At 44.3% G+C, this 12,664-nt stretch overlaps 1 long non-coding RNA gene across 2 annotated transcripts in view; it reads left to right on the top strand.

Annotated features, from left to right (window-relative positions):
• Nucleotides 1-10,575, top strand: part of LOC146080857 (uncharacterized) — a 122,642-nt gene extending 112,067 nt beyond the window's left edge. For both annotated transcript variants that reach the window (XR_014475010.1, XR_014475009.1), the window contains exon 6: nucleotides 10,335-10,575. This is a non-coding gene — a long non-coding RNA (uncharacterized LOC146080857). The remainder of the gene's footprint in view (nucleotides 1-10,334) is intronic.
• The last annotated feature ends 2,089 nt before the right edge of the window (nucleotides 10,576-12,664 follow it).

Below are 12,664 nucleotides of genomic sequence, written 5' to 3' on the forward strand. Positions count from 1 at the left end.
GGTCCTACAAGGAAGAAGTCTGGTCACACAATAGTAACTCCAATTCAAATCCAGTGTCCCTTATACACATAATGTACACAATTGTGCTGCTATTACACATCTGTCTTTGTCAGTCCAGCAGCTCACTGTCCATGTCAATCAGCATCTCCATGCCCTGTGTACCTCCAGCATTTTCTCCACCTCTGAGCTTCTCCAGCCCCCTCTCACCATGTCTTCAGCAAGCACAGAGTCTGCTCCCCTTAGTGGCTCATCTTCACCTCAGAGGTGCTGATGGTTTGACATCACATACGCCGTGCCAGAAAAAGAAGCTGCTGGGACAGGCTTCTCTGTTGGAATTACTGTTTAGGGCTGTGGTAGAGGTGGAACTCAGTTCCCCCTACCATTAGAGGTGGTGTAACTCAGTTCCACCCTGTTCCTCCCTCAATTTAACCCCCGATTGAATCCTAGAAATGATAGCCAGAATCTGATTGGTTGCTATGGGCAACATCACCTCTTTTAATTTTTAAAAGCTTTAGCAAATTTAACCCAAATAACCTGCTAATCTGAGAAGTGCCTGATCATTATAATTATGACAGTCAGAATGCTGACAGATAGTACTGAGGTTAGAGCATGGCACTGGCAGAGGGGGAAGGTTAGGGATAGACTGCGGAAGGGTTGTGTAAAATACTTAGTGGTAACCGTCGGGATACTACTGCTGTCACTGTGACTGCCAGGATGCCACCCACCAGGATTTTAATACCATCCACTTTAGAACCTTACTCCTACCAGTATAGTTAATAAAAATCAATATTGCTGTTAAGATAGAAAAAGCTCAATACAGTTATCCAGTAGCTTTGTGAATTCATTTATTATGATGTTCCGGATAAATGATTACCAACAGCATAATAGTAGTGGTGAGTGACATATGTCATCGTGTACCACACAGTGGCTGGCACATCAAAAGGAGCGGGTAAAGAGGTTAATAGGCAGTGTGAGGGTCTCTATAAATATCAAGGTGTCAGTGTTATTTATCATCATATCACATCTTTATAAGGCAGTGCGGGTTTACAGAGGTCACCTCTATTTCATTATCCGGCATCTGTTCTCGGCTGCACCCACCACTTCTCCAGACAAGATACAATGGGTAGAAGGAAAGAGGGGTTTTGGATCCTTGCCAGCTCTGCTTATCCATCATCACCAATCTTTGCTGTAATGATGACTGGTCTGCTCCTCACACATTCTGAGCATTATGGAGAATGCTATTGTGCTAATTTAACAGGCATTTTTATTACAGGTAGCTAACCTACTTCTCCAGTAATAAACCCGCATCATACTTGTAGATGCATGCAGGACTTGCTGGTAATGTGCCATTGTGCCTCTTACCACTGCCAGCCAGTGCCATACTCTGGAGTGGAGAATTACTCAGTTGCACAGGCAGGGCAGTAACTAGAACCTTGTGGGCCCCATAACAAAATCTTGAAAGCCCTCACGCACACACGCACACACTTATTCTAGTTCACTCTTGGAGGCAAATTCCTTCTTAGCTGGACAAAACCATGTGCACTGCAGGGGGGCAGATGTAACATGTGCAGAGAGAATTAGCTTTGGGTGAGTTATTTTGTTTCTTTGCAATGAAAATACTGACTGCTTTATTTTTACACTGCAATATAGAACTCACCATGAGGAAAAAACCCCACCCAAATCTAATTCTCTCTGCACATGTTACATCTGCCCCCCTCCCCCCTGCAGTGCACATGATTTTGTCCAGCTAAGAAGGAATTTGCCTCTAAGAGTGAACTAGAATAAGGCCCATTGCCACTACAATGCCCCATAGGAGAGCAGGAGAGAGAAAAGTGAGGGGAGTGAGAGGAAAAGAGGGAGTCAGAAGGGGGGGGGGGACAAGAGAGATAAAAAATAAAAAAGGGGTGAAAGAAAAGAGGGAAGTTTTCATGGCATAAGAGGGAATGAGAGAACGAAAGAGCAGCAAGAGAGAGAGAGTGTCAGGGATAAGAGAAAGGGATGAGTGGGGGGAGCGAGTCCGAAACCCTCAAATACATTATGCCAGGTAGAGACCCTTTTACATGTTACTCCAGGTAGAGCATCCTTTTACATGTTACGCCAGGTTGAATCCCTTTTTACACATTACTCCAGGTAGAGACCACTTGTATACTTTAAGCCAGGCAGAGCCCCTTTACACATTACTCCAGATAGAAGCCCCTTTTATACATTTAGCTAGGTAGAGCCCATTTGTACATATTATGGCAGGGAGTGCCCCCTTTATACATTATGCAAGGCAGAGCCTCGGTAACACTTTACGCCAGGCAGAACCCCTGTTACACATTAGGACAGGGAGAGCCCATATGACATGTTATGCCATGCAGAACCCCCATTACACGTTACACCAGGCAGAGTCTCTCAAAAAGTGGATAAATCAATGGGGCCAGATGGGATACATCCAAGGATACTAAAAGAGCTTAAAGGGGAGCTGGTAAAACCATTAACAGAATTATTCAACCAGTCACTAGCTACTGGAGTAATCACAGAGGACTGGAAAACAGTGACTGTAGGCCCACTGCACAAAAGTGGAAACAAGGAAGAGGTAAGAAACTATCGACCAGTGAGCCTTACATCAGTAGTAGGGAAATTGATGGAAACACTCTTAAAACAAAGAGTTGTAGAATATCTCAAAACCAGCATCTTACAGGATCCGAAACAGCATGGGTTTAATGGGGGAAGATCAAGTCAAACAAATCTTTTTGACTTTTTTGACTGGGTGACTAAAGTAAAAGATCAAGGTGGGGCTGTAGATGTAGCTTATCTAGACTTTAGTAAGACTTTTGACACTGTCCCACATCGCAGACTGTTAAATAAATTTGAAAGCTTGGGATTGGATTTTAAGATAGTTGAATGAATAAGAGCGTGGTTGCAGGACAGAAAACAGAGAGTTGTAGAAAAAGGAGTACAGCCAAAGCAGGGAAAGGTCACAAGTGGAGTACCCCAGTGATCTGTACTTGGACCAGTGCTTTTTAATATCTTTATTGGTGATATTGCAAATGGAATTGAGAGTAAAATGTGCCTTTTTGCAGATGACACAAAGGTATGCAACAGGGTAGACACACCAGGAGGGTAAAACAAATGATTGATGATCTAGGTAGATTAGAGAAATGGTCAAGAGCATGGCAACTACAGTTTAATGCCAAAAAATGCAAAAGTACTTGGGTCTTAAAAAGACTAAATATAGTATAAATGTCATTATAATGGAAACTCATGAGGAAGAGAGGGATCTAGGTGTCACTATTTCTGGGGACTTAAAGGCAGGTAGGCAATGTAACAAAGCAATGAAGATGGCAAGTCAGATGCTTGGTTGCATAGGGAGAGGTATCGGCAGTTGAAAGAAAGAAGTAATAATGCCACTGTATAGGTCATTGGTGCGTCGTCATCTAGAGTACTGTGTTCAGTTCTGGAGGCCATATCTCCAGAAGGATATAAATACATTAGAGACTGCACAAAGAAGGGCAACTAAAATGGTGCATGGCCTACATTACAACGTAACAGGAAAGACTAAAATATCTTAATATGTATAATTTAGAGCAGAAAAGGGAAAGAGGGACATGATAGAAACTTTCAAATATATCAAGGGTACAGGTGGGAGACATTCTTCACAGGAAGAGGAGCAGCAGAACACGAGGACATGCACTGAAACTAGAGGGAGGAAGATTCAGGGGAAATCTGAGGAAGAATTACTGTACTTCACAGAAAGAATAGTAGATAAGTGGAATAGCCTCCCATCAGAGGTGGTAGAGGCAAATACAGTAGTACAGTTTTAACATGCTTGGGATAGGCATATTGATATCCTTACAAAAAAATAAGTATCAAATATGGTTTGAGGTAACATGTATAATAAAGGGGCAGACTAGATGGGCCAAGTGGTTCTTATCTGCCGTCAAATTCTATGTTTCTATGAGTCCCGTTACACCAGCCAGAACCTGCATTATACATTTTGCAAGTCAGAGCCTCCTTTACACGTTATTCAAGGCAGAGCCCCCTTGTACTTGTTACATCAGGTGGAAACCCACTAAATATTACGCCAGACAGAGTCCCCGTTATGCCAGGCAGAGCTTCCATTACAAGTTATGCCATGCAGAGCCCTCTTTACATGTTATGCCAGACAGAGCCTCATTACGTCTGTGTATTCTACTGAAGAATTTGCGAGGCGCCTTAACAGGAGTTGTTTCCCCGGAGCAGCTGCTTAGATATAGGGGTAGTCACTCCCTATTGGATTTCTGTTGTTCAGAGCCTCATTATGCTAGGCAGAGCCAGCATTATCGATTATGCCAGACAGAGTCCCCTTTACACTGGGTAGAGCCCCTGTTACTCCTCACAGTGTCCTCCCTATGCCAAAGCAGTGCACCCAGTACAGTTATTCCAGGAAGAGCCCTGTTACACCAGGCAGAGCCAGTGTTATGCGTTACGCTAGGCAGAGCCTCCATTATGCCAGACAGAGCTCCCATTACAAGTTATGCCATGCAGAGCCCACATTACACAAGGCAGAGCCTGCTTTACACCAGGTAGAGCCAGTGGCGGAACTTGTGAGTGGTGGGCCCAGGTGCAAAAGAACATTTTAGGCCCCACACCAGTGGGTGACAGGGGTACAAGCTGCTGGTCTAGACAGCAATGGGCCCCTTAGTCCTCAGGGGCCCCGGTGCAATGCACCTGCTGCACCAATGGTAGTTCCGCCTCTGGGTAGAGCTCCTACTACACCAGGCAGAGCACTTTATGTCAGGTAGAGATGGAGAGCAGGGGAGGGAGGGCAAGATGGAGAGAGGGTGGGAGAGAGGGAAAGGAAAAGAAAGAGATGGGGTTTTTGGATATTACCTGTGGTCATTAGATGCACATGACTCTGTTGGTGGTGGGCACTTCCCTGCATTAAGTCCCACCCCTGAATACCTGCAAATTGTGGAACTCTGAGTCCATCCGTCCCTGTGATCAGGGGGCATAGGCTGTGGTTGCTGCACTCCTGTGAGGCCACGCCCCATTTCCACCACTGATGGGTGCATGTCAGCGCACTGTGAGCTGCTGGCCATGTCTCCACTGTGGTGACAATAGGAAGTGGCCTCAAGGAATTCCCTGCATTGGGATACCAGCGTTAGTATTCTGATCGCCAGCATCTCCACTGCCAGTCATCCATATGTATTCCAATTGAATATGCCTTCTCACTATTTGACCAAGTTACCCTTTGGGAATGATACAGATGATTAAACCTGAACATTTTGGATTCCCCATTTCATATAGCATACCTCCTAAATTTGGGGAGAAACAAGTAAGGATGTTTGCGCCTGAAATTTTGGGGAATGAGCCTGTGCCAGGGGGCACGGCCATCAATCGTGGCACTCACGCAAGCCCACAACCCATTCTCACTGCTGTGGGGGCATGGCCAGCGCTGTTAGCTGATAGCCATGTCCCCAGCTTCACTGTCTCTCTGGATAGATTATGTGCACATGCGTCCCAAAAATAGGACATTTAGGAGGTATGTTAAAGTAAAACCACTGTTAATGGCAAACACATCTTGGCCAATAGGAGCTACATGTAACAGCACATGTATCAGGTGTGTGCACGTCTCCATCTATGTAATAAATAAGGTTATACATATGTTAAAGACAGCTAAATTGTTGCAGCACAAACTTTATTATTTGCCAGAATATAACTAAGAACATGCAGATACAACAGGGTGAGATTAGAAAAGTCTACACAGCTGTAACACACAGTAAACAAAAGCTGTTTTAATCATATATACTATCCTATAATAACTATAATAAAAGGCTAACGCTGCTACTCACATCTAAGGGGGGAATTCAAGTGTTTTGTGCCTGGGGGCACTAGATGATGCCTGATTGAGCAATTTGAGTGTTTCTCCATTTGATCACGCACAGCCATCGCACTGACATTACTGGTGTGCTGTTCTGTCCTTGTGATGGGTCGGTAACTAGTATTGTATATTTGTGTGAAGGTGATAATTTAACATAAAAGAGCAGAAATGTTTCCTTATAGTGTGTACACACGGTAAGATTTGGCTTCCGATGTTCCCGATATAGGGAACATCGGAAGCCAAATCGCATGCTTTTTTAGGGCTTGCGAGCCAAGCGCATATCAGCAGCTAGATAGAGAGGGCAGGCAACACTATATAGTGCAGATCTGCACTATATAGTGTAAATTGTGCCCTCTGGCATGCGTGAAATGCGAGTCCCGATGCGATCTGATTGCGTCGGGACTCGCATCTCACGGCAGTATCTGCCGTGTGTACACACCTTTAGAATAGATTATTTAGATTACATTTGATGTAGCCAAAAATGTTGTTTCTTTTCACAGATACAATACAGTGATAAAATGTCATATTCCAGATTCAGCAATATGGCCCTTATTCTGGTTCACTCGCAAAGTCAAATTCCTTCTCAAATGGACAAAACCATGTGAACTGCAGGTGGGGCAGATGTAACTTGTGCAGAGAGAGTTAGATTTGGATGAGTTATTTTGTTTCTGTGCAGGGAAAATACTGACCTCTTTATTTTTACACTGCAATATAGAACTCGCTTTGAAGTAAACCCCACCCAAATCTAATTCTATCTGCACGTTACATCTGCCCCACCTGCAATGCATATGGTTTTGTCCATTTGAGAAGGAATTTTCCTTCGTGAGTGAACCAGAATAAGGGCCTATATACTTATAGATAACTACCATAATGTGAGATGAAGGTACCATGTGTACCCTTATATAATACCCATGAATCATTGCATGAGATAACTGGTTATTGACGGAATTGCATATAGCCCTTTTTATTGAGTCCATTCTTTCAGTAACTATTACAGGGTTTAGTCACCTACATACAATATTAACTACAGAATGTGGCCGACTGGGGTTGGCACTGGCACTGGCACTGGCACTGGTATGGAATGCAGATCAGACTTTGGGTCTAAGTAAACGCTTTACTATAATCACTGTGATTATGGCATCTCCTATCCACACACAGAAATAAAGGCAAATTGCTGCTCTCTGGAGATGCAGGATGAAAACCAGTTATCTCTCCTTATCCAGTCACTGCAAACTACTGCATGAGTGGCTGAAGAGAAACTCAGAAGAAGACTAAGCTCAGTGTACTACCATGGTGGGTAACACGGGATATGGTCGGTTGGTCGACAGTCATTAGGTTGACACCACAAGGTCAACATACTGCAAGGTCGACATGGGTCTAGGTCGGCATGGGACAAGGTAAACAGGTCTACACTATTTTATTCTCCCATCACACCCTATATGATCCATACTCTGTAAAACTGGGACTGTGGCAAGAGGAGCAGAAGTGGCACATTCCCAGATTAGTAGGAAAAGCCAATTGTTGTAGAGAGGTGGAATAGAGTGCTAAATGTGGATACCAAATTAAAGATGGCCTTTTGTGGGAAGCCATAATAGAATGATAGAGCAAAAACATAATGAAAAAGGCAAACCCCAGGTGGAATGAGAGTGAAAGGAGGCTATAATAAAACTGAGAAAGACAACTAGAGAGTACAGAGGAGAAAAGCTGAAGATATAAATACATAAAGCACAGGAATACCATGTGTGCTGTTAGCAGCTGCTGTTTTCCTGGACTTCATATAATCCCTGGCTCAGTTCTGCAGATACTGGGGTTTAACAGAAACATTTCTGCTATTTCATTGCCTGGATGAGAACAATGGGTATGCACAGGACACAGTAAGGTAATCTTGGTGACATCAGTACAGTATATTATTCTAGAGGGACAGCATTGTGTGGACCAGATTTTTCCCTGTTCGTGTCCTGTTTCCAAAATGAAGACATATGTTATATTGGGAATGTTTTCATTTGGAAATCTACTATATTGAATTGTAATTATTAGTTATTTGACGAAACCAAATGTATCTGTAATCTGTATGTTCAACAGTAGCTTTTATTCTTCACATAAATAGACAAAAGAAACAAACTAATGTATTTTAAGTCTGTTTCAACTATGCAACATTCCAACTTAGACACAGAAATAACACATTACCAATGTTGGTAGGAGGTATAAGAACTAGCGACTGTGTTGTATTCAACCTAGGGACTGATTTTTCTCCTGTGGTCTCCATATTCCATAGTGCCATTTTACATCATTTATATTGTGTGGTGCAAAATATTGACACCAGATTATCCACATTGACATTATATTGAAATGTGCATAATGTTGACTTTATGAATGTCGACAGCAATTTCAACATATTTGAGCCACCCCACCCTAACAGCAGACTTTAACAAGCTACCGCCACGGCAGGTTCAAGTTGTTGCTAGGAAACTGGGACGCTGCATCTCTGCCCACAATGTCCAACGGTTCCAACCTGGATGATGAGCAGCTATGGTGGCTGTGATAATCTAGCAGCCTGAATGCCTCAGCCATGTCCAGAGTTGCATCTGCATGAAATCATTAATTACTGTGGGCCCAGCCATTCTGATTCTCCTTATTGGTCCTGCTTGCTATTATAAGGTTATAAGCTTATATCTATGAGTAACATGGGTTTGTCCTTTACAGAAGGCGTTTGCTTTTGCAAACCAACCTGAATCACCCCCAATGCCATCTTTATCACCATGTATGGGGAAGGCACAATCAGGAAATGTTTCAAGAAGTGAACAACAAAGCTCTTTATCACAAACTGTATTGCCTACTGCTACCCATGATAGAGGTCTAGAACAGTTCCTTTTAATTAAACACAACATTGAATTTACTACACTAGTTGAGCAATTGATTTTCTCTTGCAATTGTGGTCACTGTTGGAACCTCCACATAAGAACAGCCAAACACCTACAGAACATTAGAAAGAGGTTGAATACCCTAAACGGTACTTGTTTCCTAGCACGGCCACAAATCTTGGCCATCAGGGGTAATTTGAGTGGCCTGCGACGCGACCGACGCGATGCCCCCGATTTTTCCATTGAAATGCATTGAAAACAGTGAAAAATCGGGTCGGTTGCGTCGTGTGCACCTAAAAATGCTTAAATGGTCCAGACGCGATGCCCCCGATTTCCCCATAGGGAACAATGTTAAATGCCTCAATTTACCCGCGATGACCACGATTTCCCATAGGAAACAATGTTAAATGGATCAATTTACAAAAATCAGCATAGGGAAGAATGGTAAATGGGCCAGAAACCCCCAAAAAACCCACAGAGCAGTGGAATGTCCCCCCAAAAGTAGTTGACGCCACCCCGCCATCAACGTGAACCCGAAGCGTGGCGAGCGAAGCGAGCCCGCGAGGGGCGGCGGTACGCGTCCTCCGACCTTTTCATGCCCTACTATCCACGTCGACGTGGAGTTGAGAACAGAATAGTGTGGCGAGCGCAGCGAGCCACCGAGCCCGAAGCGTGGCGAGCGCAGCGAGCCCCGCGAGGGGACGCGGATACCTTCACAGGTAAACGCGTCCCTTCGCGGGCTTCCCAGGTGTCCGCGTCGCCATGGACACCTGGGAAGCCCGCGAGGGGACGCGTATAACTGTGAAGGTATCCGCGTGCGCTCGCCACGCTTCGGGCTCGGTGGCTCGCTGCGCTCGCCACACTATTCTATTCTCAACTCCACGCCGACGTGGATAGTAGGGCATGAAAAGGTCGGAGGACGCGTACCGCCGCCCCTCGCGGGCTCGCTGCGCTCGCCACGCTTCGGGTTCACGTTGATCGCGGGGTGGAGTATAGTACTTTTGGGGGGACATTTTTATGTTCAGGGGTGTTTTTGGCCCATTTACCATTGTTCCCTATGATAATTTGGGTAAATTGATCCGTTTCACATTGTTTCCTATGGGAAATCGGGGTCATCGCGGGTAAATTGAGCCATTTAACATTGTTCTCTATGGGGAAATCGCAGGCATCGCGTCTGGCCCATCGCACCCGATTTTTTAGCGGCCGCGATGCCCGCGATGGCCCCGATTTTACCCCCGATGACCGCGATTATAATCGTTGTGGCCGTACTAGGAAACAAGTACCCCCTAAACTTTTCCGACCACTTCAATTTGGTCCATTCATGTTCCACAAATCATATTAAAAGTTTTCTGGGCATAGAGGTTGCCAGATACACATGGAGGAACAGAGACTGTGATACCAAACTTGCTCATAAAGAAATGCAGTGATCTTTAAACTTCAAACTTTCATCGAACGGGCTGAACAAAGACTTCAAACTTAAATGGTTCCTTTGAGTCTTCTCACACTCAGTATTACAATTTTACTCATACTTGCTGCATTTTTATACTTAAATTTTCTCTTTATATCATATATTGTATGTACCATTGTATATATATATATATTTTTTTTTTATTTGCCATTCCCTGTAGGAGACAGAGGTCCTCTGCTGAGATAGGTCTGCCTTGGCTTGAGAAAGATTCTACAAGTATTGAAACCGGTCGGCTTGAGGAAGGCAGAGGATAATTCTGAGGACTTCACTGTGCAGCATCCAGGGAAGCCTGTTTCTTATGTACATCTGCCCATTTTTGTCTGGCAAAACATGGTGAGAGTCCTCTGATTTGAATCCCCCTGTCATTTGTTTTATTTGAATGTATTAAAAAGTTTATTGCACTATGGTATGTTTCTTATCCTTTTGAGTGACTAAGAAGAAGGAAAGAGGGATCTATTGGTGACGGAGTGTTTATTAGATGTGAATGTTGGAGCCCCCCAAAAATTCCTACATGGTTACCTTATTGCCATCACCAATATGAGAATATGGCCGCACAGCCAAAATATAAAGTTAAACTACTGTGTGTAACCCAGCGGACCCCCCCCCCCCCCACACACACACACACACACACACACACACACACCGTGTCATGAGTATCATAATGCTGTCAATATAATGCTCATATCTAACGGATGTGATATGATGGCTCGGCAGTCGGAATACCAACGGTCGGTATATTGACATTGAAATCCCGACAGCTGGTACTTCGACAGGGGGCAAATACAAAGTAGCTGTATGAGGGAGAATAGCCCCTGTCAGTCAGGATCCCAACTGTCAGGCATTTTGATGCAGTATACTAACCATCGGCCATCATCCGGCACCCAATCTAACATCTACACATAGCATTAGCTTATCGTTAACAGCTGTGAAAAGTCTATCTTTTCGATGCTTCAGCAATGAGTTCCGTGTGCTATACTAATACAGTTCACACAGACGGCCCTATACAATAAACTAGGGAAATGTCTAAAGATTATCTGATTTCTCCAGTGTTAACCTTTTGCCTAATAGGAAAATGCAGTGATAGAGCCACTGTTTGCTGGTGGGTATGACTCTTTACTGATTCTTAAACAGACCCCTGCATCTGTGCAATCAACATGAACTTCAACCCCACTTCAAAAACATAAAACACATTGTCCCTAGTCTCAGTGGTGTAAGTTCATCCCAGTTGCTGACAGGAGGCAAGTTATATATTGGTGCCCCCCCCCCCCACACACACACACACACACACACACACATACAGCACCTTATAGAAATATATGTATGCATTGGCGGATTCAGCGGGGGGGCACCCGGGCACGTGTACCCCTGTCATTTCATTTTGTAGCTGAGGACCAGGGCTTTCGAACGAGCCCAGCCCCATGTCTCTAGCCCCCTGGGAACCGGAGATACCGGCCGGCAAATCTGTAACGTTTTTCCCCATAGGATAATATGGGACCCGTTAATTCCGACCCCCACCCAGTTCCGAAGGCTGCCAGTTCCCCCCCTGGCATCACAGAAGCTTGTCTTTGATCTCATAAAATTCCAAATCGCTGAGCCTTCAATATGATACCAGGATGGTCCATATCGGTCAATCGGTTCCAGAGATATTGCATGTAAACCGATTTCTTTTTATTTTTGAAATGTAATTTCATGGCTGTTCATGTTCTTTGAGGGCAGATTACTCTGGAACCAAACGTTCCAGTTTCACTGGACCAAAATCATTCAAAGCCCACTCAAAAGTTCTTCAATATGATACTTGTCTCATGTAAATGGGTCAGTTGGTTCCGAAGATATAGCCGGTTAAATGAGATAACTGGTTAAAGGGGGGGGGGAGAGGTGGTTTTCTCTCCCCCTCACACCAGGAAATGCAGAGACTAGGCTGGTGTAAAAGGGGCCAACCTGGGAATGCATTTTCTGGTGTGAAAGGGGTATTATTTCAAATAGCCGGGACCTGCAGTGCTCTGAATACAGCCAGGCTCTGCCACTGTCAGTGGCTATCACTTCTGCCTGGCGGCGGCTGTCCCCCATTTACCGCGAGCATGTATTTCCCCTTGGCAATGATCATATAATCCCACATGGCAAGGAGCATGGAACCTCTGGCAATGAGCATGGAACCCTTGGCAATGAGCATGTAGATAAGCAGCACTTATTTAGTATAATTTTTAATAGGCATTATGGTGTTTGGCATAATACATAATGGACATAATGGTGTGTAACTTAACGTGTAATGGACATTATGGTGTAAATGTTTAATGCGCGCCTTTGGTGGACAATGTCCCTGTTTATGAAGCGTATTGTGAATTTTGGCTTAATCTGTGTGACATTATGGGAATTCTGGCTCAATCCGTGTGGCATTATGTGAATTTTGGCTCAATCCGTATGGCATTATGTGAATTTTGGCTCAATCCGTATGGCATTATGTGAATTTTGGATTAATCTGTGTGGCATTAT

The sequence above is a fragment of the Crinia signifera genome, chromosome 1 (genome assembly GCF_055691185.1).
Source record: "Crinia signifera chromosome 1, ASM5569118v1, whole genome shotgun sequence".
Taxonomy (NCBI): Eukaryota; Metazoa; Chordata; class Amphibia; order Anura; family Myobatrachidae; genus Crinia; species Crinia signifera.